General features: G+C 28.1%; 8 non-coding genes and 1 pseudogene across 8 annotated transcripts; all 9 read right to left on the bottom strand.

Annotated features, from left to right (window-relative positions):
- Window positions 1–10,361: 10,361 nt before the first annotated feature.
- LOC129989529 (U6 spliceosomal RNA) lies at window positions 10,362–10,462 on the bottom strand (annotated as a pseudogene).
- A 14,147-nt stretch (window positions 10,463–24,609) lies between these two features.
- Trnar-ccu (transfer RNA arginine (anticodon CCU)) lies at window positions 24,610–24,680 on the bottom strand. The gene has a single exon. It is a non-coding gene; the product is annotated as a tRNA-Arg (tRNA).
- Window positions 24,681–24,806: 126 nt separating this feature from the next.
- Trnar-ccu (transfer RNA arginine (anticodon CCU)) lies at window positions 24,807–24,877 on the bottom strand. The gene has a single exon. It is a non-coding gene; the product is annotated as a tRNA-Arg (tRNA).
- A 126-nt stretch (window positions 24,878–25,003) lies between these two features.
- Trnag-ccc (transfer RNA glycine (anticodon CCC)) lies at window positions 25,004–25,074 on the bottom strand. The gene has a single exon. It is a non-coding gene; the product is annotated as a tRNA-Gly (tRNA).
- A 518-nt stretch (window positions 25,075–25,592) lies between these two features.
- Window positions 25,593–25,663, bottom strand: Trnag-ccc (transfer RNA glycine (anticodon CCC)). Its single transcript has one exon. It is a non-coding gene; the product is annotated as a tRNA-Gly (tRNA).
- Window positions 25,664–25,789: 126 nt separating this feature from the next.
- Trnag-ccc (transfer RNA glycine (anticodon CCC)) lies at window positions 25,790–25,860 on the bottom strand. The gene has a single exon. It is a non-coding gene; the product is annotated as a tRNA-Gly (tRNA).
- Window positions 25,861–26,181: 321 nt separating this feature from the next.
- On the bottom strand, window positions 26,182–26,252 carry Trnar-ccu (transfer RNA arginine (anticodon CCU)). Its single transcript has one exon. It is a non-coding gene; the product is annotated as a tRNA-Arg (tRNA).
- Window positions 26,253–26,378: 126 nt separating this feature from the next.
- On the bottom strand, window positions 26,379–26,449 carry Trnaw-cca (transfer RNA tryptophan (anticodon CCA)). The gene has a single exon. It is a non-coding gene; the product is annotated as a tRNA-Trp (tRNA).
- A 126-nt stretch (window positions 26,450–26,575) lies between these two features.
- Trnag-ccc (transfer RNA glycine (anticodon CCC)) lies at window positions 26,576–26,646 on the bottom strand. Its single transcript has one exon. It is a non-coding gene; the product is annotated as a tRNA-Gly (tRNA).
- Between the last annotated feature and the right edge of the window lie 102 nt (window positions 26,647–26,748).

Here is a 26,748-nt window from a genome sequence, read left to right as displayed (position 1 = left end):
CTAAAGTATATAACTTCTGCTTGCACAAAGCATTGCATCGGCAACTTGTAGTAGCTGATTTCACTTCAACATGATATTCATTTCCAGTGGATCCCATCTCATGTGGATCTACTTGGTAACGAAATAGCAGACAGGCTTGCAAAGAAAGCAAGCACCCTAGCGACTTCATCTTCAGCTGAGCTCACATACTTAGAACTGTTCTCTCAGGCGAAATTCCTAAATAAGAAGAATTGGATGGTTCCTCCTACTCATGATTGGTATAGAGCCAATAAGCCAGGGCAGTCCTTAATTCTTCCTTGTGATAGAAAAACCAACACTTGCCTGTCGCGCCTTGCCAGTGGCCACCTTAAATGTCTTTTCTTTGCTCAGGGTGAAAAATTTTACCCTCTTTGCCCGAAATGCTGCCAGCATCAAGCCTCTGCTGAACCTATTCTGGACTGTTTCATTGGGGAGAAATTTATTCTTCTCCCTTTCTCGTTTTTGACTTTCTTCTTGTCAACGGATTTTTGGATTTGGTCTGACTAAGTCAGACCATGGAGATTAGCAACAACAACAACAACATTCTTTTTTTTTATTTCCAGAATTCGTATCTCTCTACGCGTTTTAAAATCTGCTTTTGAAAATCCAAAATCCGTACTATTGCTTCCAAAATTTGTACTAGTAATATGTACAAAATCTGTACTATCTGTACAAGGCTTTTAGTGTTCATCCTGAACTCCAGAATTCTGTTGAAAAACAATGAATCTCACTTTTCCAACATTAATATATTAACTGCCGTGCTGGATTTCTTACAATGTAATTTATATGTGCCCGGTAGCCACTGGTGACCTCCATGGCAATGAAGGTGTTAAACGAGATATCCGAGGTATGACATAAAAGCTGAAGAAAGAAAAAAATTAAAGAATTATTTCATTTTCGACAATAAAGGTAATTGAAATTTGAGTAATTGATAAAAGAATTTTTTTCCCCAATAAAATTTTTCTGATATAAAATATAGAATATATAGAAATAATGTGATTTTTTCAAACATAAAACAGCACATCAACATATTTGTCTCTTAAAATATTTTTTGATTATATATCCATTAAATCAAAAGTATGTTTGTGATGTGATAATCTATAAACTCATAACCACAAATCGATTTACTAAAAAAATTTAAAAATTAACAGTTCTGAATAAGATTACCCCAAAATTGACAAAATAAAGGTGTAAAGACACATTTACTATAATAAAATGATTGTATTTTTAATATATTGAAAATAAAATTAATTAAAAACCAAATATCGAATGCCATAAATTGGACTTTGAAAAATTCCACTTTATTACCTATTGTAAATAGCATCTTAAAAATGTATTAATACTCAGAACGAAATAAAAGTACATTTAATTGGATAAAAAAAATTATTGTTTAAATTAGATTAAATGGTATAATTAAAAATTAGCTGATTAAATCCTATAATTTGAATTTATGTATGAAATAAAAATAATTTTACATAGGCATATTTAAAGTTAAAAAAATTTATTTCGAGAAATGCAAAAATTCTACCACTTTATAATACTTGCGTCTGTTGTTAACATTTTCGAAAATAAATTTGTAAACTTCCATTTTTCAAACCTACACCTAATATTCGCATCCGGAATCTACGAAATGCTTTATGTTCATGAAGCTAAATTTGAAAAAATTATTTTTTAATGCTTTTATAAACTGTTATTCATCATTTGGCATTTAACTAATTTATAAAGATCGAAAACAAACTGAACATTGTCATTTTTTTTATTTGAGAACATATTAATTCTTTACTACAACCACAATCTTATATGATGCATCATTCCACCAACTGAAGAAACAACAGTTGGTTTAAATTATTAAGGTGTACGTACACGCTAGAGGATTTTTTTAAAATTTTTACTTTAAAAATCCAGTTTTTTCACAGTAGGTCATTAATATATGTTTTAACTCATTTCAGTGCGAAAAAACCATATTACACTAATTATTATTAATTAAATAATATTTAATGAGTTAATTAGCCTATTTTTTGAAACATGATATCTTAAATTCTAATTTCTACAGATACATCATTCTAGTTGGAAATGATGCCTAATATTAGTCATCATCTTGTCTGCCTCAATCAAGTTATAAAAATGTATAGTTTTTTTTAACAACTTTTTTCATCAATGATGAATAGGAAAAGCGAGATTTTTTCTGTCATTTTAACTTTTAAATAGCTATTAATAATTTATTTCTATAAATATAACTTTGATTGAGGCACAAAACATCCACTATTTTATACAGATTATTTTTATATATAAATAATTGTATTTGGTTCATTTCTTGTTGAGTTATGATTGTTTGAATGAAACAACATAGTGGAAAAATATAATTCTTCATAAAATGAGTTTAAAAAACATCGTAACTAGAGTTTTTAATGAAATCACCTGAAGAAAAAAATATATAACTCGAGAAATATTCCGAATATTGACAACATCTTGGTATCGTTTGAAAGCTAAAGGATCAGAGAACAGTTTTATGTAATAAAAAATATTCTATATTTTGAACGATTTTCGAAGTTTCAAGTGTGTACGTACACATTAATTATGCTAGCGATAAATTATGATTTCATAAGAAAAAAGGATGGTTATATTTTCATATTATCTATGCAAATGATATATCTGTATTTTCATTCAATTGCCATGTATTAGCTTTTAAATTTCTCCGAGGTTTAGAATCGTCTGGTATTCGCAACGTTAAGCAACATTTCTTGAATTCTTGTTGCATAATTCCTTTGCAGAAGCTAGTTTCCCGAATAATTAAATGCGCAAATAATGTTAATAAATATTTGTAATTATAATAAAATATAATCAAGCGATTTAATTTCAAACGTTGCGAAAATTACAGAGATGACACATATTTTTAAGACCACATTTTCTCAATATTTCTCATGGCTCCAGGCTTAATCCATTCATTTAAACTCTTTCATTCCTACATCCATCGACGCAGAGTGAGAACAAATTATTCATTATTAAATTCCAGGAAAATGGTGCTTTAAAACATAACTCTGCAATCATAAAAATAAACAATTTCAAATGATAATACAAGCTATTATACGTTGAAATTGGAATCCTTCATTCATCGTTCGAGAACGTTTTAATAGTTTTGACATTGGATATGGATTCAAATATGCATAGTTAATTGAAATTACATCCCAATAATAAAATCATGTTTTAATTAAATAAGCTTGCAAATAATATTTGGTTTCTCCAACCCATTTCTCATTCTAATTTCGCAGAAAGTGAGCTATGTTTAGCATCCATTTATAGAACACAATCCGTTTCTTTCTAGACTTTTTTCTTACCTACTTTTCTTTGAAGCCATAATTCCATTTATAAGATACACAATGAAATCCAAAATGAAATGAACGCGACTCATTTGAAGATGATGCTATGAACATGAGTTGACTTCGTTTCAATGAATTAGAATTGTATTTTCTTTGATCATCTGTATCACTGAGACCAAAAATGTTTATGGTCCTCACTAACAAAAATGTGTGATATTGTAATGAATCCTTTTCTGGACCATCTCAGTGAATCCAAAATGGGAAATAATGATTCGTAGTAGTGGGAAAAAATAACTTCAAATAGTTCAAGAACTCGGACAACAAAAAGCTAAAGTTGACATAATCTCAAGTGCCTGCTCGCTTAAACTGGCAAAGTGAAATGGCCTTCATATTTTGGGTGACCCTATCAGGACTATACACAAATAATGCACTTTGTCCATTCCTGGAGGGGGCAGCAGAGCAGGGCCTCGGAGGGATGGGAAATATATTTTCTTGTATAAAGCATCAATGTAATAAATCGTATTTGAAAAATATCTTGTTTACGATTCTATTAAATAATAAATACATCATCAACCCTTTTTACGTACATTGACGTGTTTAATATTTAGATCATAAGTTGTTTATTTTAGAATATACAGTATATAAAGTCACAACAGCTATACGTTTGTTGGATATTGAGATTCAAATTAGTGAAAAGATTTTCATATTCTATTTACAAATATATGAAATTCAAGAAATGTCCTATTGAAGGTGAAATTCTAATGAATTAAACAATTAATTTTTTATGAATTGGAAATTATGTTTCCTTTGCATACGATGGAATTGCGGTAACAAACAACATACCATTAAAAATTTATTTGTTAAACAGAATTTGAAATTGTCAAAATATAGGAACGAAATATATTTAAATACAAATTATTTTAATTTACTGATGTTAAAATAATTTTTTTTTAATTTGAAAATTCTCTTGTTCTTAAAAATTTATTCAACTTCTTGATTCTTTCCAATCGATTAATAGTTAACTAGTAGTCGAAGGAAACTGAAATTATCTATTTGAAAATGACCGCCTTCATTTCCCAATTGCAAGCACATATTTCATTTTCCAATCAAAATATTTAACTAAATTTTGAATCATTTCTTTAAAAATTATTAATAACTTAAAGAGAGATATTAAACAGCTTTCTGTATCGTCAGTAACAGTTTTTTATAAATATGTAATGTCGCATCTTTAAAAACTATATGGTAGGTTCCATTTTGTTCAATAGTATACTGAATTATGTCGGATGCATTCAGTTAGTTTCTATTCTCATTATATCTGCACGCAGAAATATAGTGTATTTGGCAGTATACACTCTGTAAAACTTTGCTAACTGATTGAAAACATTTTTATTTAAGTCGCAAGTGATGAACTCGACCATACATGCGCAAGTATTGTTAAACGAAAGCGACTTTGTATAGATGTCGAAGGTGCTCATTTTAAACAAGATTTTAAGCACTTCATTTAATATATTATCTGATCAATTTTTAAAATTTAATTGAAGTTAATATATGTATTATTAATTTTTATATCTTCCTTTCTAATAATCCTTATTGATACTACGAAATATTGGTTGAAATACTAATTATTCCATAAAATTGTTTTTAATATCTCACCAATTTCGCAACTTGAAACATGAAAATTCGTTTCCACATATATGAGTGTAAAAAAAAAACTTTACTTAATTGCAATTTATTATTATGGGATCTGAATGAAAATTTGTTCTTTAAAAACCTTTTACTCTCCCTCTCTACAGAAGTCAAAGTATTTTCGTATCTTTGGATACCTTATTCGATAAAATATTGTAGTCGGCAGTGTATGTCCAATTGAAATAATTTTGAATGTGAACGATTGTTTAGCTTTTGGGAAGGAGGAAGAAGAGTCCTTTCACACTATAAACTTGCTCTTTTCTGTAAGTCTTTATGTTTCAAGTACTTCAAATATGGATCACAAGTATAGAAATATGGATGAAGAATTAATAACAAATTTGTGTCAGTAAAAAAATGATAAATTTTCATTGATAAAAGACATAGAAACCATTTTTTTCCAAGTCAAATTGAGTATATAAGCTAATACTCAATAAAATAGTTCACAATGAAATCGAAAGTGAATGAAACACACTTATCTTTAGACTTAATAACATTATTTTCTGGATTAAAATTACAATATAATATGAACAACCCCAGTTAAAAGACTGGAAAAGAAATAGATCAAAGGTAAAATCGGTTAAAATTCTTTTAGTTACAACTCAGTAAAAAATTCCCAAATAAATCTTCAAAAATCTCTTGCAAACAGTCAAACTCATATAAATAACCTCAAACATTTGCATACAAAATGCTACCATCTAATTAGATATTCTGAATTATTTCTTCTTCAAGAAGAAATAACAAGAAATAATAAAAAGAAAAAGTTTTCACTCCAGCATTTTCATTGTTTTCATTTCTTTAAATGCGTGACTGAAATGAAGGAGTTTCCGCCAGTTTAATAGCAATACCAACTCTTTGCATTCAAAGTGGAAAGTCATAACGCGGAATTCCGTACCCTTCCGCCATTTCGAGCTCGAAAAGTAATCTTCACTTATCAACAAAAGCGAGCCAACCATAAAGGGGCTTTTGTTACAAGAATCATCTTAATAGCGATGACATTTACATGTGCAATTACGGATCGTTTCTGTCTCAGTAAACTTCTAAATGCAGTGAAATAAAGAAAAAAAATTCCATGAATATTTTTCCCGCGTTCTTTGTTCTATGTTTTCAGATTCGTAAATCTAACGTTTTCTCTTCATTGAAAAGTTAAAGGAAGGTTTGAAATGAAAGGATATTGTATTTGGAATTGTAAAGCTGTATTCGTCCTAAGTTTTAATTGTTTTTATTTCTATTTTTTTAACATTTCAAATAGATTCCTTTCCATTAATATTAGAGTTTATTTTATAATCTTTGACTATGCAATTTTATTAATCCTTTTAAGAAATGTGTAATATATATGTAATGAATATGGAATTTGAACTTGTAATTTTTACATCATATTAAGCAAAATAGATTCTATTACTTTTGGAGTTTATTTTATATTCTTTGAATATGTAATTATTATTGAGTAAATTAAGTATTGAATATTGAATGTGAATTGTAATTATTTGAGTGATTATTTCAAATGCATGTATTTAAGTTTCTTTCAATTATCGTTTGAAATTTATATGCTGTATTAAAAAGTGAATTAAGGAATTTGAAAAAAAAAAAGATTTGATGTCTAAATGCAAATTGTTAATGGAGAAATATTTGATAAGAAATTAATTCAATAAACCGATTTGATTTATTTGCATTTTATTTAATTTTATGAGTTAACAATACGCTATTGCAACAAAAATATGCGTTCATAATTTTTCATGTGTTTTAATAGTAATAATTTATTATATGTATTGGTTAACTTTTTTTTATTCTTTTAACTATTATTTGTTTTATACAAGTAACTTCATATAGTGTGTTAGTAGGACTTCACATTTTTATATCTATTTTATGCATTATTCTAAAAATCATAATTTAGTATATATAAATTAATTAAGCTATGCAAACATTGTTCTTATAAATATTCCCTATTTCACTTACGTTAATTATGTCACAGCCGATTTATTTTATAGTTTAATATTTCTCTGTACCACCTTTCTAATTAAGATATCTTCCCATTTATAAACAGGTTCAAGTGGATGCAAAATTTAAAAAAAAATTACTATCATTTATTATTTGGTGTCAGCAACATGAAAAATTAATATATTATTTACATGTTTTGAAAAAAACGATGAATAGAAAATTTTATTCTTAGTCCATTTTGATATTATCCAAACATTTTTGAATAAGAACATTTTTATAAATAGTCTGTCATTCGAAAACATACGACAGTAAATTAATATAACAATTAATTCTACCAGAAGACGACAGAAAATTATCATTTTCTATTCATTGGTCTAAATTAAAATATGATGGATCAACAAATAATAATGAAATTACGATGATGAAAATAAAAGTATTTTCATCATCAAAAGTAACATTGCGATAAAATGATGCTGTATCACATTATGACAAATAAAAAAAAATTCGAAAAGTGAACCCTCGTTATAACCAGCACCTCTGAAGATCAAGCAGAAAGTATAGAAGAAATTTGTTCCGATTTTCGAACTTCATTTTCTAAATTCCGCGGTAATATCTGACACAAGATTCCAGAAACCCTGATGAAAGCAAGACATGATTAAATTCTAAGAATATATTAGTAGGAAAGTGGCACCACTGAAAAAAAGATTTCAAGCTAAATCTATCCAAATTTAATTTAAAACGACATTAGTTGCCTGGAAGGTCATAAAAAGTTGAATAAAATTTAAAACCCTTTCAGTTTAAAGATAAATAAGATTTACTATAAATTTACAAATTGATAATTTGGTTAAAATGATATTACTAAAAACAAAATGGGCTTTTTTGTACATAATTACAATACCGAAGTTTAACATTATTATTTAAATAAAGTGGATATTTTTACATAAGCAGAATAAAACATAATTCAGCTTGTACGCCATTAAAGGGGTGCAGTAAGCTTAAAAACAATAGTGAATTCTATATAAAAGTTTAGTCAAAAAAATTATTAAAAGGATGAGCTAGAAGATGCATGAAGAGAGATGAATAAAAACTCTTCAAACCGTATATCGTATTTCATCATTGGTCAGCACATTCACATGTCCAGTTTCCCAAAAATTAGTTAAAGATGGAATCTCATAGCTATAATGTTTCATGGAGTGACAGCTCCTCTGTAAAATATCCTGAAATTGCTTTTATTTACAGCTGTCAAAGAAATTCCTGCGATGAAAATTTTTGCATGTCATAAACTATGACTTTCAGAATCCTCGATAGCATGTCCAAATTAAATAAATAAAAAGCTGTTAATCCAAATACAGCCTGTCGAATAGCAGCCTCCTATTCAACAGGTTGGTATTTTTCCACTCACACTTGCCTATTTGATTTTACATGGTTTCCGCGATTCATATTTTCCCTCCAAGTTTGTGCGAAGAATTCGGAATTCCAACTTATCCATCTTTGTGTATATACAAAAGTATTAGAATCAAGTTAATAGGAAAAACAAAAAATCAAATAAAAATTAAACCAAAAAATTATAAAAAATATAAAAAAAGAATCCGGCCTGAAGACTTTTTCAAGGGTCACCCTCAGGCAGGGATTCAAAGAAAGGGATTTTTTCTGTGAGGAAATACAAACATTGTCTAATAATGATTCCTCGTGACCCGAAAATCCCCTGAAATCATGCTCAAGAGATACACCATTTTAACAGAAAGGAAATATAAAACAACAAATTAGAAGAAATTAACCACAACAAAGTAAAAATACAATAACAAAAATAACAATAAAAACAAAAAAATAGCACTAAAATTAAAAATTAAAAACGAAAAGGCCAGTACATACCATCAACAGTCAAGGAAACTTTAAACTATCGATTGTGATTCCCTGTTTTTAAAAAACTAACGGTAAATTATGTAAACAGATGTAGGCTCCCAGCGCCATCTATTGAGTGATCCATATATATATATATAATTCTAAGACTCAAAAATGATCTATTCAGGTAAAAGTATATCATTTTATGTTTAAAAATTTGATGCGCATGGAGAATCACTTTAAAATTTCATCACTTGTAGTAAAACGAAACCATGTCATACTGCACCCGTCTAAATGTAAACAAATGGGAGTGACGTCCTAATATCAATATAAAACTCTAATTTTGAGCAAACGAATAAAGATACCAAAATAATTCTTTTTGCAAACGATTATTTGCAATCTAACTATTTATAAAAGATCAGTAATCAAAGGCACCCAAGACATGGTGTGAAGTGATCGTAAATGACTGACCCTACACCCTGCAATCTCGACTTTTGGAACAGCAGAGAATGCATAGGAAATGTATAAGTGCATTATGTATTTATAATTTCATATTTTAACTAAAAGAGACAGACATACTTTACATTATTTTGGCATTCTATAGAATATTTGCTTTTCATATTAAAATGACAGCATACCGTAATTTTTAGAAAGAAAATTGTTGAAAAGTGTTTCGACAGGAATAGAGAAACATCACATTCCGCAGCGAATGTTAATACTGTTTTTTAGGTAAGACTACGGGAAATGCAAATGCAAATCCGTCTAACTTTTCTATTTGCTTTGAGAAACTTCAAACTGACAGAAATAAGAAAAAAATTAAACTTTCGGCCCTTCCAACAAGGTTTTCTCTCCTGCTGAATTTTATTATGAGAAAATTTATTTGTCTTACAATTTGGGGCTTTCTAGAAGAAAATTTTACAAATTAAGTTTAGACCTTAAAAAAAATTGTACGAAAAATTACCTAAATTCCGTTCCCATTGTTTTCTTATGCATTTAAACTGATATTTTAAACATTTAAATATGTTTTACATATTATTTTAAATCTTATGCTTTTAAATATGTTAAAGTGAATTTCGGGTATTATGAAATATCAGAAGAGAGTGAAATTCGACTTTGAAACCTTTTATAATAAAGAAGAATAAACTACAATAAAAAAAATCAAATGCGCTTGAGTCTTCCAGTATAACCACTTTAAAATATTCAATGTAAATTAAAATATAATTGGGATGAACAAAAATTATGAAGGGACTCTATGGTTCCAAGTTTTATTCTTGGAAGGTACATTAAACACTTCTTGGAAAGAAATTAGATTTGATAAACTAGCAAAAGTGCAAGAAATGAAATTCGAAAACAATCATATATTTTTTTTTATATTAGATTTTATGTTAGAAGGGAACTAAAAACCTAAAAACTTGTCAAACACCCCACCATGCTGCAGCAACCAGAGCAATATGAAGATCGGATCCCCACTAAAGTATTATCAAGCATTGAGTTAAACACAAAATGGCTCCCATTGCGGTTCAACGCATATACCCATACCGATGATCCGCCATCGTTGTGGAGACAGCTCAACTCCACATCATTATTATACTCCTTGCGCAGGGGCCATGCTAATCTTCTCTGTATTGTTCCAATTTTAGTATATGTACTGCCGAAGCGAGTCCCATTATTATACTCATCCGGGAAGAGAGAGCCTGCTTATTTGTGCAGCAACTACCCATCCTCATATCTAAGGGGTTGCTTATTAAGTTATGTTGGTAGGGAAAGTAAGTGCTGTACATTATATCACCACCGTTTGCCGTACATTTGAAAAGCACGAGTGGTGAAGAATTTTATGCAGATTTACATAAACAATTTATTATCATTATTGACATATTAATAAGGTATTTCCATCAAAAAAATTCATAAAAAATTATTGCAATTTAAAAAGTGTAAGGAAATATTTCGGACTCACTTTGAATACAAGCAAAAACGTTATTTAATTCTAAATATGTGATATTTACAAATTTCAGTACAAAATTTAGAAATAATCTTTTTCAATTTTAAAAGCTCAGGTAATTATTTTTATTACGGTAATAATCCAAAATATATATTTATTAAAACATGCACATACTTTATTTTTTATCTTTAATGCAGTCAGATCACTTGAAAATTAATACAAATTTTCGTCTCAAAGAACGCAAAAAACACCTATAAATAAATTTCAAAGCGTCCAGTTAATGACGAATATCTATTCAGTGTTTTGCTCTCCTTCATTTTATTCCATTTTTCAAAGATCGCACAAAAAAGAAAATTTGTATCCTATTTTGATCGCAGAAATTATTTTGAAGTGTTATTTTTCCACCGAGGGAAAACTATCTCGACAAGATAATAGTTTTCGAAGTAATGGCTTTAAAATGGCAGGAAAAAAGAGCTGATTTATATGTCTGGATAATATTTGTCAAAAATATTCAAAACGTAATATGCCTGCCTTTATTGTTGAAATGAAATATATTAAGTGATTTTTAAACTAAAAATATTTATCTCTTTTGATATTTTTCAAGTAAACATTTATTTCAAAACGTAAAAAATAAAATAGAAATTTTTAACCTAGTAAAGATTTGAAGATAAAGAATTACAAGAATTGAAAAGAAAAAAAAAATATTTTAGATAAATAAGTTATCACACACTTAGAAAATATTTTTAATTCTAAAACTCATCTACGTCATATTTGTACTAGAAGTTTAGGAATAAAATTATTAATTGAATGAATCAGCAGTTTATGAAAAATTTTTGATTATAATTAAAAGTAGAAAGTGCAGAAAAATTAAAAATTTATAGAATTTATTGTAAACGTCCTGGAATTATGTAGTATATATTGGATTTTAACTAAAGTACCCTAAAATTTTAACATAGTAAGTTTTTATGCTTTAATTGTTTATTGTTTATTTAATTTTTAATTTTTATTATTTATTTAATAAAAGCAATGTTTCTATTTTTAATTGCTTCCTTTTTTAAATTATATATATTATTTTTTTTTTATAATATTGCAAATTGTTCCTCAAAAAGTCTTTTTTTTCTATCTCGATCATTTAACATAACGTTTTTTTGAAAATATTCTGATATTTTTTTTTTGTTTAACAGGAAAGTAATCTCTTTTGACATATGATATGTGCAACAAAGCAACAAAATCACTTGTAAGAAATGTTACATTTCTCTATAAAAGAAAATATTGAAATAAAAACTTTAGATATTCTTTACTTATATATGATAAGCGACATCTTTTTCGCATGAAGAAAATAATTTTCATATAAACTTTGTAATATGTTATATTTTTATTATTTAATTTTTCATAAGAAATTTAGAAAAAAAAAATATTTTTAATTTAATGAATTTGCAGTTTATAAAAAAGAAATTATAAAGAATATTTTATTATTTATTATAATTAAAAATGTCAATGATAGGGAAATAAAAAATGTTAAGATTTTCTAGTGTTGTTTGGAAATGTGTAATATGTGTGGTATTTCAAATAATATATCTTAAAATTTTAATATGGCACATACTACTAACATATTATGAAAAAATTCCTACTTTCTTAAGCATTTGTTTTCTTAAATAATATTATTTTTATTTTATATAATTTTGCAAATTGTTCCTCAAAAGGAACTCTTTTTCTATATTAATCATCCCTCATAAGATTTCTGTGACAATATTCGGATATTTTTTTCTTCCACGTTTCTTTTATTTTTTGCATTTTACATGTTTATATATACAAATATAATATTTATATAATTATAATTCATTTTTCATTGCCATTTTATATAAACATAAATAATATGCAATCGACATACAGTTTTACATTTTGTTTATAAAAGAAATTACTTTAGATATTTATTTATTCAATTACTTATATATGAAAAGCAATAAATTTCTTCCATGAAAAAAAGAAAACGATAATTTTCATATAAACCTTGAAATGTGAATTACGTTTACGGTATTTATTTTATAAAGATAGCTGGTCAATGTATCCATATAATTAATTTTCGAAATTGAAAAAAATTATTTTGTTGAATGCTACAATTGAATAATAAAGATTTGAACTGAAATTAACACGTTTTTTAAATCTGAGCTTTAAAAATAAAAATCTTTTTAATAGATGTATTTACATACCACTTATAAAAATTCATTTTGAATATTCGATTAAAATTGTCTTGAATATTTTTTATTTTGTACTTGGTTCTCCCTTTACTACTTTAGTACTTGGTTCTTCCTTTACTACTTTACTACTTGGTTCTCTCTTTACTACTTTACTACTTGGTTCCCCCTTTTTATACGTCTCATTTTAAGTGATTGAAGAAGTTAGAAAATTTATACCGTTTTTTATTTTTATTTTTATACCGTTTACCGTTTAAAATTTATACCGTTTTAGAAAATACCGTTTTTTGAAGAAAAAAAAAAAAAATTACGAAGGTGAAGTTTCTTAATTCCTGACAGTTTTTTCATTGCCTTTTTTTTTTTTTTTTTTTTTTTTTGAATAAATCTGAAAGCTCATGACAAGTTACTCTTAACACAATTATTTCAAAGGAAAATTCTTCAAAAGAAAAAACAATTCTTTTTTTGCGCCTTTTTACTTTATCGAAACTTTTATTTTATTTAACATTTTTTTTCATGATTGAAGGCAATCTATATTTTTAAATTTTAAAATATCTTTCACCCTCAAATTTTTTAAAATTTTTTATAGGGTTTAAATCATCCAGGATCAATAATTTTTGAGATTCTAATATATCACATGAAAACAGCATAGTTATTAAAAATCTATTCAATTATCACGGTAATCTTTCGGATCTTATGTTGTTAAAATTAAATGTTGTTCATGGCAAATCAGAAATTATAAAAACGATAACAAACTTGACTAGGAAATAAATTTCATCAATTTTTACACTAAAATTAACACAATAAAATAATAAAAATTTATGCAAAAGTGATAATGATTTCAGCTTAGTTCTCTTTTTTTTAAATAAACCATGTTAAAAAAAATTTTATCCATAAAATAAAAAGTACGAAAAATTTATTAAGTAACATTCCGGAAATTTTTAAATTTAAAAAGAAGAAAAAATTAAAATCATCAAAAGATTAGAACACGAGATTTCAATAAGTTTACAGTTTCAAAGCTCTTTAAGTTCGAAAAACACATTTTTTTCAGAATCAATTTTGTCTGCATATACAGTAACTCAAAGAGCGACATGAGCCAGATAGATAAAACTTATATAATTTTTGCATCACATTTATTTATAGGATGTCTAGCTGGTTGTCTGAATATAAGTTTCTAATAACTACAAAACTAAGAGATCTAGATGAATAAATTTTGTTACGGATTAATAAGAAAATTGTATAAGGCTATCAAGTTTAAAATCAAATTTGTCCATGAATTGGCCGTCTGAGGGCCTATACATCGGCAAGCATGTAAGCGTGGTAATTCAAAAACCGACTTGTGTAACAACCGCATATAATAACTTGTACTTAATATATTGGCGATTTATCGCCAAAATTGGCAAGCTAACTACACCTTCCGTAACTTTTGTTTGCCAATGGTATGAGGTTATTATATAAAAGTACATTTATTAGTGAATATACAACAAAGTTTCGAGATCACTCCCACTGGTTAGTATCATTTAAATTTTTTTTAAAAATATAGATAGGATGACCGTTATAAAGTTTTATTCATTTCTTTCTCCATATAATAAAAATTAAATAATTAATTTGTTTTAAAATTTTTTCTTCGTTTTACATATGATATTGCTGAGAGTACAGTCCCTATAGTGATGTTTCAGAACACAAGTTTAAATGTAATATTTTGGTTTAAAAGGTACAATAGTGTTTCGAATTAGAGTTTTTATCCATATTTAGTTTATAGCAGGCAACTGTTTACAATAATTTATTTTTCAACAATGCTTGGTATGCACATTTTAGAAATTTTCAGTTTCTTAATAACAGGTTGACATGCAATACTTTGGTAATTTGCTTCAAAAATTTCTTCTGCAAAATAATATCCATTTTTGTTCCCTCGTGAACAAAATATGCAAAAAAAAAAAAAAAATGAATTGTAACTATCAAATTTTTCTAAATACAAATTTTGGAAAATATTATCTATGTTTCAGACAGTTCTGAGATGATAAATGAATATTTATCGAATCATGTCTGTCTGTAGAGCTCTGAATGCGACAATAGAATAAGAAAATTTTTAATATGGTCTTTACACCAAATGTGTAGATTTCTGAAGATATCTGAACGATTGTGTTGAAGAGAAGTCTGCCTGTTGGTTCATATACCAACAATCTACCTAATAAAACTTATGATTTTGAAAATTTATACACTAATCTACCTCATGAAAAGTTAATAGATGTCTGTACTAATATATATGAAGAATATTTAAATAGAGATATTATTACAAAAACTAATTGGTTAGAGTTATGTAAATTTAATATTAAAGAAAACTATGTTTTTAACGGAATAAATTTTTATAAACAAGAAAAAGGAATTCCAATGGGAACAGCTTTTTCAAGTGCGTTAGCCAATATTTTCCTACATTATTATGAAAAAGAAATAATTAAACTTAACTTAATAATAGGCTGGAGATATATTGATGACTTAATTTTGTTAAATGTGGATAATCCTAATGATATTATTAATTGTTACCCAAAAGAATTAGTTTTAACTCAAACAAACGAAAATCAACTTAAAGCTAATTATTTAGATTTAAATATAGAAATTGACAATGGAAAAACTTTGATAGGTATTTATGATAAAAGGGATGAATTTAACTTTAAAATAATTAAACTTAGTAACTACCATTCTAATTTAAACTCTAAAATTTTCAAAAATTTGATATTTTCACAATTTAACAGAATTAAAAAAATTTGCAATAATAAAAGCTCTTATATCTTAGCAACAAACAATCTCATTAAAAATTTAACTATTAACGAATTTCCCAAAAACTTTTGCAATATAGAAGTTTTGATAAGAGAGGGTCTGTTTAATTTCTGACTTCCTCTGGTTTGTTAGCTTTGAGTTTTAATTCAATAGATGGCGCTTCAAGTTTGATGACGATACATTATGACGAAACGTGGGAGGCGGATATAGCTGTAAACGTGGAAAAATTAAATCTTAGTTTAGTTCAACGAAATACATCTACAATAGCACGTTTTAACCTCAAGTAGTTTTCTTCAGATTTGTACTTTCATTTTGTAAGTAATTTGCCTTGTGTTTATATTACTTTTTTTCATGTATCTTGTGGTTTGATTTGCTGTGGTCTTATTTGGTTTGTTTTTTGCTAGTGTTTTTACTTGTTTTAATCTTGTGATACTAATTTATCTCTAAAACCTCAATTTTCTGGGATTTTCGGGTCACGAGGGGTCAATTTGTTGGACGAAAAGTCAGACCCCTCACAGAAAAAATCCCTGGTTTGAATCCTTGCCTGAGGGTGACCCTTGAAAAAGTCTTCGGGCCGGATTCAGTTAATCTTTCTTTTTGATTCTTTGACTATTAACTTAATATTTATTTCTAATTTGGTTAACAATAGAATAAGAAAATTTTTAATATGGTCTTTACACCAAATGTGTAGATTTCTGAAGATATCTGAACGATTGTGTTGAAGAGAAGTCTGCCTGTTGGTTCATATACATATGAATATCATAACGGAAAAGAAAGAAACAAAATTGACGAAACTTGGTACAAATTTATCGTCAGAATTATAGATGTGTAACCGCAACTGAAGTTCCTCCCTTCCCTGCCAAAGCATTTTGGGAAAAATAAAAAATCAGATCGCCATTACAACAAATCAGGCAATAAGATAGATTAAAAATGACCCTTGCCACAGTGAACACTCAGATTTGGTAAGAAGGCAACTCAACCCCACATCATTATTATACCAACCAGAAAAGGAAGTGTGGTCTTATTCGGGAGAGGGGGGGGTCTTTATATAGGGAAGGAGACCGTTCTCTTGTGAACAGCCGAGGCCTTGAGGGATTACATTCTCCATTCTTATTCTATCACACCCCCATTGTTTTTTCAGAGGAGGCAGAAGTGACATGCTATCAAACTATACGAGAAAATAGAAGAAAGGACAAAATACTGATTACAAAAGTTGCAGTCCGTAAAATGCTATTTTCTTGAATTTAATTTAATAGTGCGTCATTATTTAAATGCTTCCAATGATTATTGTAAAAAGTTGCTTTGTAAATTAGAAAATCTTTGTTCTTACAACATAACTTATTCTAAATTACATTTCTTTCTATTTCGCAGTGGAATATTTGGTGCGTATTATATCCGTTCTATGAAAATAATTCCTTTACTTTTGGAACTTTAAATCGAAATATTTTAGCATGTCAAAATTTGATTAAACGATCATGACTTCTTTCAATCTGATTGCATCAATCTTTACATTCTGTATGTAATAGTTTTTTTTATCACAGAGAAAGAAATCCAACATAAAAACATTATTATATTAACAAAAGAAGGGGGAAAATATGCTTTAATGTCTAAAGAAAGTAATTTTTGTATAATATTGTTAAAATCGTCAAAAGCATACGAGTTAAGAATTTGAGTAAATTTTTATATTCATTTCCATTTTATTATGAAAGCAAAAGTATAAGAAATGATGTTTAATATTAACACTGAAATATTTAATAAAGAAAATTTGCTAAACAAAAAAAAAAAAAAACAAAAAAAAAAAAAAACACAAAAAAAATTTGTATCGCTGAAGCCCCTTATCCTTTAAATTCAAAAACAGGTAAAATGGATTTTATTCAATAACATTCTCCAAAGCTATAGAAAAAACACGTTAAAATTTCACTCTTTTTGTAAATTAATTAAACAGAGACTTAAATTTTGGGAATCTCTGTTATTACTTTTCACTCAGAACTACTAGTTAAATAATTTCACTGCATTTCTCTCAAATTCTTAAAAACTCATTTAATCGTGCTCCTAATTTGCTGCGGTTCTTTATAAAACAAATTAGAAAATCCGCGGAAGATTATTCAATAAATCATTGCAATTTTCAATTCATTTTCCAATCGGAGTATATCCTTGATTAACCATCGATGAGCAGCTTTTTAACCGAAATAAAAAAATCGCTTTAAATTGGATTTTTAATTCATTCCGAAATCACAATAAATACTTTTTTTTAAAAAAAACTTTCATATTTGTTCTCTTTTGTTTTATCTCTTCTACTGCAAGTAGCATTTCCTAGCCCAGTCATAAATTTACTCACACGTATGAATTTCTTTTCTTCGAATCAGAGATACACACGATTTATAAGTTTTCTGTATTGAAGAAAATCATTATAAGCAACGTTATAGCCTTTTCATTTTCATTCCTTTATTTGATGAATGAAGAATAATACATTGACTGAAGAAACTATTCGATTCAATAAGCTGAGAACAGCGTGCAAAAAACTCTTTTTTTTTTTTTTCATTACATGAGAGGCAATTCTTTTATTTTTCTATCCCTCTGTGGGAGATTTCTTTTATCGTTTGTTGATACTTGTTTTTTAAAAGCGGTTGTATCTGAGTGATAAGAATAAGAAGGTGGCATTTGAATGGATGGTTTAATTAATTTTTTCGTTACAGCAAGTGGAATTAAATTCTTTCTCAAATAATGAAGAAAATCCTTACTATTTCTCACTAAGCTTCTGAACAATAAGTTTTTTCGGTAATGGTGATTTCATTTATTCTTGTCGTTTCCGATAAATTAAAGTGGATTTTAAAAATTTTGAAAAGAAACAATGACAACTTTTTTTGTTCCAAATTAGTGAAGAAATATTAAACAAATTCTATATATAATATCAATCAATTTCTTTATTTTTATTTCCTTTTAATAATTTTTTTTGTAAATGGAGAATAAAAATCTAAACATTTTATTAAGAATATTTCTATTCAATTTTTGAATTAAATCAGAAAAATGTAATAAAATACCAAGCAATCACTATAGTGAAAGAATTTCTATTGTAAGCTAAACAGTTAAATGTTAAAAGAATTGCAATTAAACTTTTTTTCTGCGGTTCTTTTTCGTGCTATTTTATTTTTGTGCAATTTTTTACGTAGTATATGGATTCTAAAGGTGGTGGTATCATAACACAGTAGTATTGTGTTCTTCAGTGTATATATGTACACAAATGCAATATGTATGGTTTACAATGTCGACACATATCGAATCCACTAATTCCAATATTCAAAATTAAAGTAAATAATATAATTCAAAAATAAATCAACTCTAATAACTTCTAGTGATGAAAATGATTTTGAACCAGTTCATCACAAGATCGTGTTTTGGATTATAAAGCGTAGTGCAATTAGGTGCATTTTGAAAATTTTAGCAAGTTCAGAATAAGATATCAATTTTTTAAAAAAAATGTTTCATTGTGAAATTTAATTTTTTTTTGTTTGGAATGAACTTTTTCATTATCTAAAGATAGATTATCTAAATGAAACTTTTTCATACGTTCCCCCATTACCGCACAAAATACTTTTTTTCTTTAATGCGTTGTAAAAAAAAGAACTAGTTATAGCTATTGATGAAATTATGGAGTATTTTTTTGTGTGATTTCTTTTACACGCTCTTTATCTAACACTTAAAAACAAGTTTGACTGTATATCATAAAAAAATAAATTTTTGTTCAAATACGCATTAAACATTTGACAAAATATCAAACTTTTCATTTTTATGCATTTAGACCATTTTAATCAACTCAACAGGCAACAAAACGTTTACCACAGATCACGAAAACGTAAACTTTCTACTTTTTAAAATTTGCTTATCATAATCTAACAAGTACACATGCAAAACATATTCGTTTTTGGCATTAGGTTTTGTTTAAAACTGAGATCTAAACGTCAATATGTTAATTATAATTATTCCGAATGTTCATAAAATGGCTTCTTGAAAATTATCTACAAATGCTAAAGAACTTAAAAACATCTTATAACATACATTTTTATATATTTTCTGATTTTGTATGACTTTGAAAGTAAAGTATTGAACTATTTTTCCCCCAATGTGTCAAAACTCAAGCATTCAAAAACGACTGCGTCATCTTCTAACCAACAATTGATCCTTATGCATGCAACATAACTCAAGCTAAACAAAAGAAACTTATTCGGTTTGTGTTCTACCACTTGACATTTTACAGAAGAAAAGGCTGTTCAAAACAGCTTTCCTTTAGCCGATGTCGTGGCGTCTTTTTTTTATTTTTTTTGTGGAAGTTTCTACTGCCAAATGAGCTTAGACAGGTTGACATGTTTACAGGGAACTTTTGTACCTTGTATATTCTTCCATTCTACTGGGAAGGAATTGAGGATGGAAGTTCGACATTTTATGTCTTTATAAATATCATAAACAAACATGGATTAATAATTCGCATTAATTTAATCTACTCCTTTCTATTAAAATAAACTATTTACAATTTTTCAATTTTATAAGAAATTTTTATAAGTGTATTAAAAAAGTAAGAATGTTTTATCACAACTCTGGAGGTCAAACGAATTTATAAAATCTTAAATCATTAATAAGGCTATTCTAACAAAATTTAATTTTATAATTCTTAAACTAAAATTTAAATTCTTATCGAAAATTTACGAATTTCTTTTTGAATAATAATTTTTGTGACTTCAATTTCTTATTATATAGTTCAGCACTTCACGCTATAAAGATTTTTTAACCTCCAGATTTTTACTAAAATATAAATTTCTACAATTCAATACATAAACACAACATGTTTTGAAAAAAACTTTCATTTTTATTATTTTCTTCTTTTTAATTTTCAGTATAGTTCATGATATATTATTTTAAATATGTTAACTTTCGTATTTTTGTTTTCCAATTTATTTATTCATTTCTATTAAGTTTCACATCCATGTGCAGAATTTATTCTATAACCTTCTATTAATGTAAATAATAGAAGTAATGTAAATAATAGAAGTGACAACACATTTCTATTACTGTACTAACAAGTTTTATGACAACTTATTATTCATTTACTTAAAAACTAGAGGTATTTTTATCTCAAATCTGGAGGTCGAGATAAAATTGGGAAATTGTGAAGTATTCATAAAAATACTCTACCAAATTGGAATTGCGTAAATCTTAAATTAAATTTTATCCTAAATATAGAAAATTTTTTGAATGAATTTCATTTTTTTGTTGTATATTTCGGCGCTTCTCGTTTTAAGATATTTTTAATCTGCATATTGTTAGTAAAAAATTATTTTCTACATTTCAATCCATAAATAAAATATTGTTTAAAAAATTTCATATTTATTATTTTCTATTTTTTATTGTTTTATGCATTTTGTGATGCATAGTTTTATGCAATAAGCTGACTTATATGATTTTTTTTCTTTTTTCAAATTGGTTTTTACTTCCCCTCTTACATACAAAACTAAATTTTTATTGAATTTTTTATAAAATGATAATTAAATCGATAATCGTGCATTATTTCAGATTTCTGCAACATCCAAAAGCAAGTGCAAAATCGAATTTAAGAGATTCCATATTTACACACTTGAAATAAATTAAATTGAATAAAAGTATGTAAACATTAGGCATCAAAGTGCGGAAGTGATAGAAAAATTTTTAGTCAGTTTTCGAATATTCAGAGATAATTTATTATTTAGTTTATTTAAACAATTAACTGTATATAATTGAAAATGATTTGCATGGTGACAGGATATTGAAAAATATCTAGAATAAACATTTGATCGCATAAGTTTAGAATGAAAACTGGTTTTTGTAAATAAAAAGAACTGTTTAGAAACAGTTTCATTATCAATCTAAAAATCATATGTAATTCTTAATACAAGATTTATCATGATTAGCTGTACATTTAGTTTTACTAAAATCTATCATTTTGAAGGATAAAATAAATTAAAGCTTTTGATATGCAACATTGCTTCTTTTGATTTTAATACAAAAATTGTTAATAAGACAAGATTTATGTATTATAGCAATGCTTATACAACCATTATATGTCTACAAATTACACGTGACATTAATAAGACAAGTAACAATCATTTGCTGAAATGGGCATATGTATCGTATTCACGAGTATAATTAGACAAATTCATGTGCATCAATTAGCATAGTTTGTAAATGGTTATAGGTACGTAGTTTCACAGTTTGTGCATTAAGATTGTGCTACGAATAAGAAATCCAAATATTTATAATCTGAGTCCCTGAAGATGTTACAGCGCTGTTACGAAGAAAAAATTTGCTCATATATTGAGCCCATCCATTTGACAGGTATCCACATAAAAGGTATAATGCAAGCAGTTACTTGAAATTTAAGGACTTTGGCAAACAAAAATTGGAAAAAAAAATTCCAGTGTATGCTTAATAATCAATTTACATTTCTGTTACAAAATATTCATGATTTCGTATATATTTTGTTACAATGATATTTTATAAAACTTCTGGGAATTCAGCCGTTTGATATTAGAGTATTGCAGTGGAAATGATGATGAATAAAAAGTCTCCAAAGATTGGGTCCGACAAAAGGAAAGATTTAATTTAAATACAATTTATTACGAGGAAATAGAATTGAACACATGATGAACTATTTACAGATATGACGGGGAAAACTTATAAAAACATAAACGGCCATCACAGGACCTGAGACCAATACCGAACCAAAACATCTTACAAACATAACGACACGTATTTATCTCCTGTCTTAATTCTAAAATTTTTATATTAGCTACAGTTGCTAGGTTACATAAATATCAGATGCGATACCGATTAAATAGTTAAATGTTTAATGTCACGTGAAGTGATTTATTCATATCAAAGACGCAGAAAAGCAGGTTCAAAATGCATTGCATCATTTTTTTTCAATAAAGTAAAGAAATAATAAAGACAATTCTAATAATTCTAAAGACAATTCTAATAAAGACAATAATAAAGACAATAAAGACAAAATAATTTGGAATTTAGAACCTTAATGCCGAAATTTCCTAACATATTTAATAATAAAATTTTTAAAAACGTCAATTTTATGGGTTCTGTAAATCTAACTTCAGTATTTTTATTTATTTATTTATATTTTTCTTTAATATTTTTGGAAAAATATGTATTATGAAATAAAAAACACGAACTTCAAATAAATGATAAAATTTTTATCTTTCTGAAAAACTTCTGAAAAAAATGTGAAATTTTGATTATATTGCCGCAGAATTTGCTCCAAAAATTCAGCTCATAAATATCTTTAATCGGGAAAACATGTAATATATAAATATAAATCATATTTGTTCATATAAATCAAAAAATAATTCAATGTTTATAGAAAGTTTGACAATATGCAGTGAATGTCATCTAACTTTCTCTGAAAACGGAAAATCGATTTTATATAAGGAATATTTTAAAAATCCTCTAAAACTTCAAACAGAATTCTGAAAAAAGTGTTATATATATATATATACAGACATCTCAAACAGCTAAACATTTCTTCATAGTTTTGTTTATCCTTAAATACTTAGTATGATATTTATGAAAACGAATCATCTTACTTTCTATCTACATTTTAAATGATAATATTTATAGGGCTGATATACTATCAATAAATTATCAAAATACATCGCATGCATGAATTTTTTAAATAATCATTCAAAATGCTCAACAGTTAAGAATCATTAAAACGATTTTTCAAATAATCAATTCAATTATAATTAAATTTAATCAAAATATTAATGCCATTAATTAATAAGTTTTGAAGCTATTAAATCCCAAAAATGAGTTTTTCACTACTTAAAACTTCAAGCGATTAAACATTAAATTAATACCCAATTTATTTCAATATAATTTATCCCCTATCTTCAAGAAGTATAAAAAAAATTTTTAAGTATGTTTTACAAAAATATTTTACATTGTTGTAATGAATGGATTCATGCACACGAACCTAGATGAAATGTCAAAATTATAATTAAGCACGTTGGAAGCAATATAATTAATAGAAAATTTAATACAAAGTTAGTCATCCCGTTTAAAACATTATCATGTTACAATATTTCAAGGTTCTAGCAATGGCATCTCAGTTATAATTATTAAGAAATGACTAGACATTTATAAATAACTATCATGGTTAATTTTTAAGGAAATAGCAGCAGATGCTAATGCTATTTGATGTTTTGTTTACTGATGAGATGAAAAGATGTTTACTGAGAAGATGTTTACTTTAAAATCTGTAAATCGAGTTTTCGTTACTTTCTTAAATAAATGAAATTTCGTTCTCGTTCAGACAAAATAAATATTATTTTTAATTGATAACTTGAAATAGTTATCTCCTTTCATTTATACAGCTACAAGTACTAACGAAAATTCAGATATCAAAGCATTTAGAAAAGTATGCTATTCTATCTATTCTATAAATTACGAAGTATGTTAGTTAGCTCAGACACGACTCAATGATAGCTTGTGAATGATAAACGAGAAAAATAAGTTTAAATTAAGAAGAATATATTTAAATGCGTCTTCTCTGACATTCATTCAGATATTATTTTGATTTCTATATACGCAAAAGTGAACTATTATCGCATTCAGAGAATGAACGGAATCAGCCAAAAAATTTACTGCGCAGTAAACATTTGCATTCCGCCGCCCCGGAATCGAACCGGGCGCACAAGAATGGGAATCTTGCATGTTACCACTACACCAGCGGCACCCGAAAGCTTGTTTTAAATGCACCTTTTCTGAGACTGGTTTAGAAATGTAATTTTATTTTATATATTAGCAAAATTCAACTATTTGTGCATTCAGAAAAAAGAGCAGAAACATCCAACAGCTGCTTTGCGCCGCCCGGGAATCGAACCCGGCGCACAAGAATAGGAATCTTGCATGTTACCACTGCACCAGCGGCGCTCGAAAGCGACTTTTAAATGCACCTTTTCTGAGACCGCTTTAGAAATGTAATTTTATTTTATATATTGGCAAAATTCATCTATTTGTGCATTCAGAAAAAAGAGCAGAAACTTCCAACAGCTGCTTTGCGCCGCCCGGGAATCGAACCCGGCGCACAAGAATAGGAAACTTGCATGTTACCACTGCACCAGCGCCGCTCGAAAGCGACTTTTAAATGCACCTTTTCTGTGACTGGTTTAGAAATGTAATTTTATTTTATATATTGGCAAAATTCATCTATTTGTGTATTCAGAAAAAAGAGCAGAAACATCCAACAGCTACTTTGCGCCGCCCGGGAATCGAACCCGGCGCACAAAAATGGGAATCTTGCATGTTACCACTACACCAGCGGCACCCGAAAGCTTGTTTTAAATGCACCGTTTCTGAGACTGCTTTAGAAATGTAATTTTATTTTATATATTGGCAAACTTCATCTATTTGTGCATTCCGAAAAAGAGCAGAAACATCCAACAGCTGCTTTGCGCCGCCCGGGAATCGAACCCGGCGCACAAGAATGGGAATCTTGCATGTTACCACTACACCAGTCGCGCTCGAAAGCGACTTTTAAATGCACCTTTTCTGAGACTGCTTTAGAAATGTAATTTTATTTTATATATTGGCAAAATTCATCTATTTGTGCATTCAGAAAACAGAGCAGAAACATCCAACAGCTGCTTTGCGCCGCCCGGAAACCGAACCCGGCGCACAAGAATGGGAATCTTGCATGTCACCACTACACCAGCGGCACCCGAAAGCGACTTTTAAATGCACCTTTTCTGAGACTGCTTTAGAAATGTAAATTTTTTTATATATTGGCAAAATTCATCTATTTGTGCATTCAGAAAAAAGAGCAGAAACATCCAATAGCTGCTTTGCGCCGCCCGGGAATCGAACCCGGCGCACAAGAATGGGAAACTTGCATGTTACCACTACACCAGCGGCGCTCGAAAGCGACTTTTAAATGCACCTTTTCTGTGAGTGGTTTAGAAATGTAATTTTATTTTATATATTGGCAAAATTCAACTACTTGTGCATTCAGAAAAAAGAGCAGAAACATCCAACAGCTGCTTTGCGCCGCCCGGGAATCGAACCCGGCGCACAAGAATGGGAATCTTGCATGTTACCACTACACCAGCGCCGCTCGAAAGCGACATTTAAATGCACCTTTTCTGAGACTGCTTTAGAAATGTAGTTTTATTTTATATATTGGAAAATTCAACTATTTGTGCATTCACAAAAAGAGCTGAAACATCCAACACCTGCTTTGCTCCGCCCGGGAATCGAACCCGGCGCATTAGAATGGGAATCTTGCATGTTACCACTACACCAGCGGCACCCGAAAGCGACTTTTAAATGCACCTTTTCTGAGACTGCTTTAAAAATGTAATTTTATTTTATATATTGGCAAAATTCATCTATTTGTGCATTCAGAAAAAAGAGCAGAAACATCCAACAGCTGCTTTGCGCCGCCCGGGAATCGAACCCGGCGCACAAGAATAGGAAACTTGCATGTTACCACTACACCAGCGGCGCTCGAAAGCGAATTTTAAATGCACCTTTTCTCAGACTGCTTTAGAAATGTAATTTTATTTTATATATTGGCAAAATTCATCTATTTGTGCATTCAGAAAAAAGAGCAGAAACATCCAACAGCTGCTTTGCGCCGCCCGGGAATCGAACCCGGCGCACAAGAAATGGAATCTTGCATGTTACCACTACACCAGCGGCACCCGAAAGCGACTTTTAAATGCACCTTTTCTGAGACTGCTTTAGAAATGTAATTTTATTTTATATATTGGCAAAATTCATCTATTTGTGCATTCAGAAAAAAGAGCAGAAACATCCAACAGCTGCTTTGCGCCGCCCGGAAATCGAACCCGGCGCACAAGAATGGGAATCTTGCATGTTACCACTACACCAGCGGCGCTCGAAAGCGACTTTTAAATGCACCTTTTCTGAGACTGCTTTAGAAATGTAATTTTATTTTATATATTGGCAAAATTCATCTATTTGTGCATTCAGAAAAAAG

This window comes from Argiope bruennichi, chromosome 10 (genome assembly GCF_947563725.1).
Source record: "Argiope bruennichi chromosome 10, qqArgBrue1.1, whole genome shotgun sequence".
Taxonomy (NCBI): Eukaryota; Metazoa; Arthropoda; class Arachnida; order Araneae; family Araneidae; genus Argiope; species Argiope bruennichi.
Note: the sequence above shows the minus strand (reverse complement) of the source record. Positions and strands in the feature narration are given on the sequence as shown.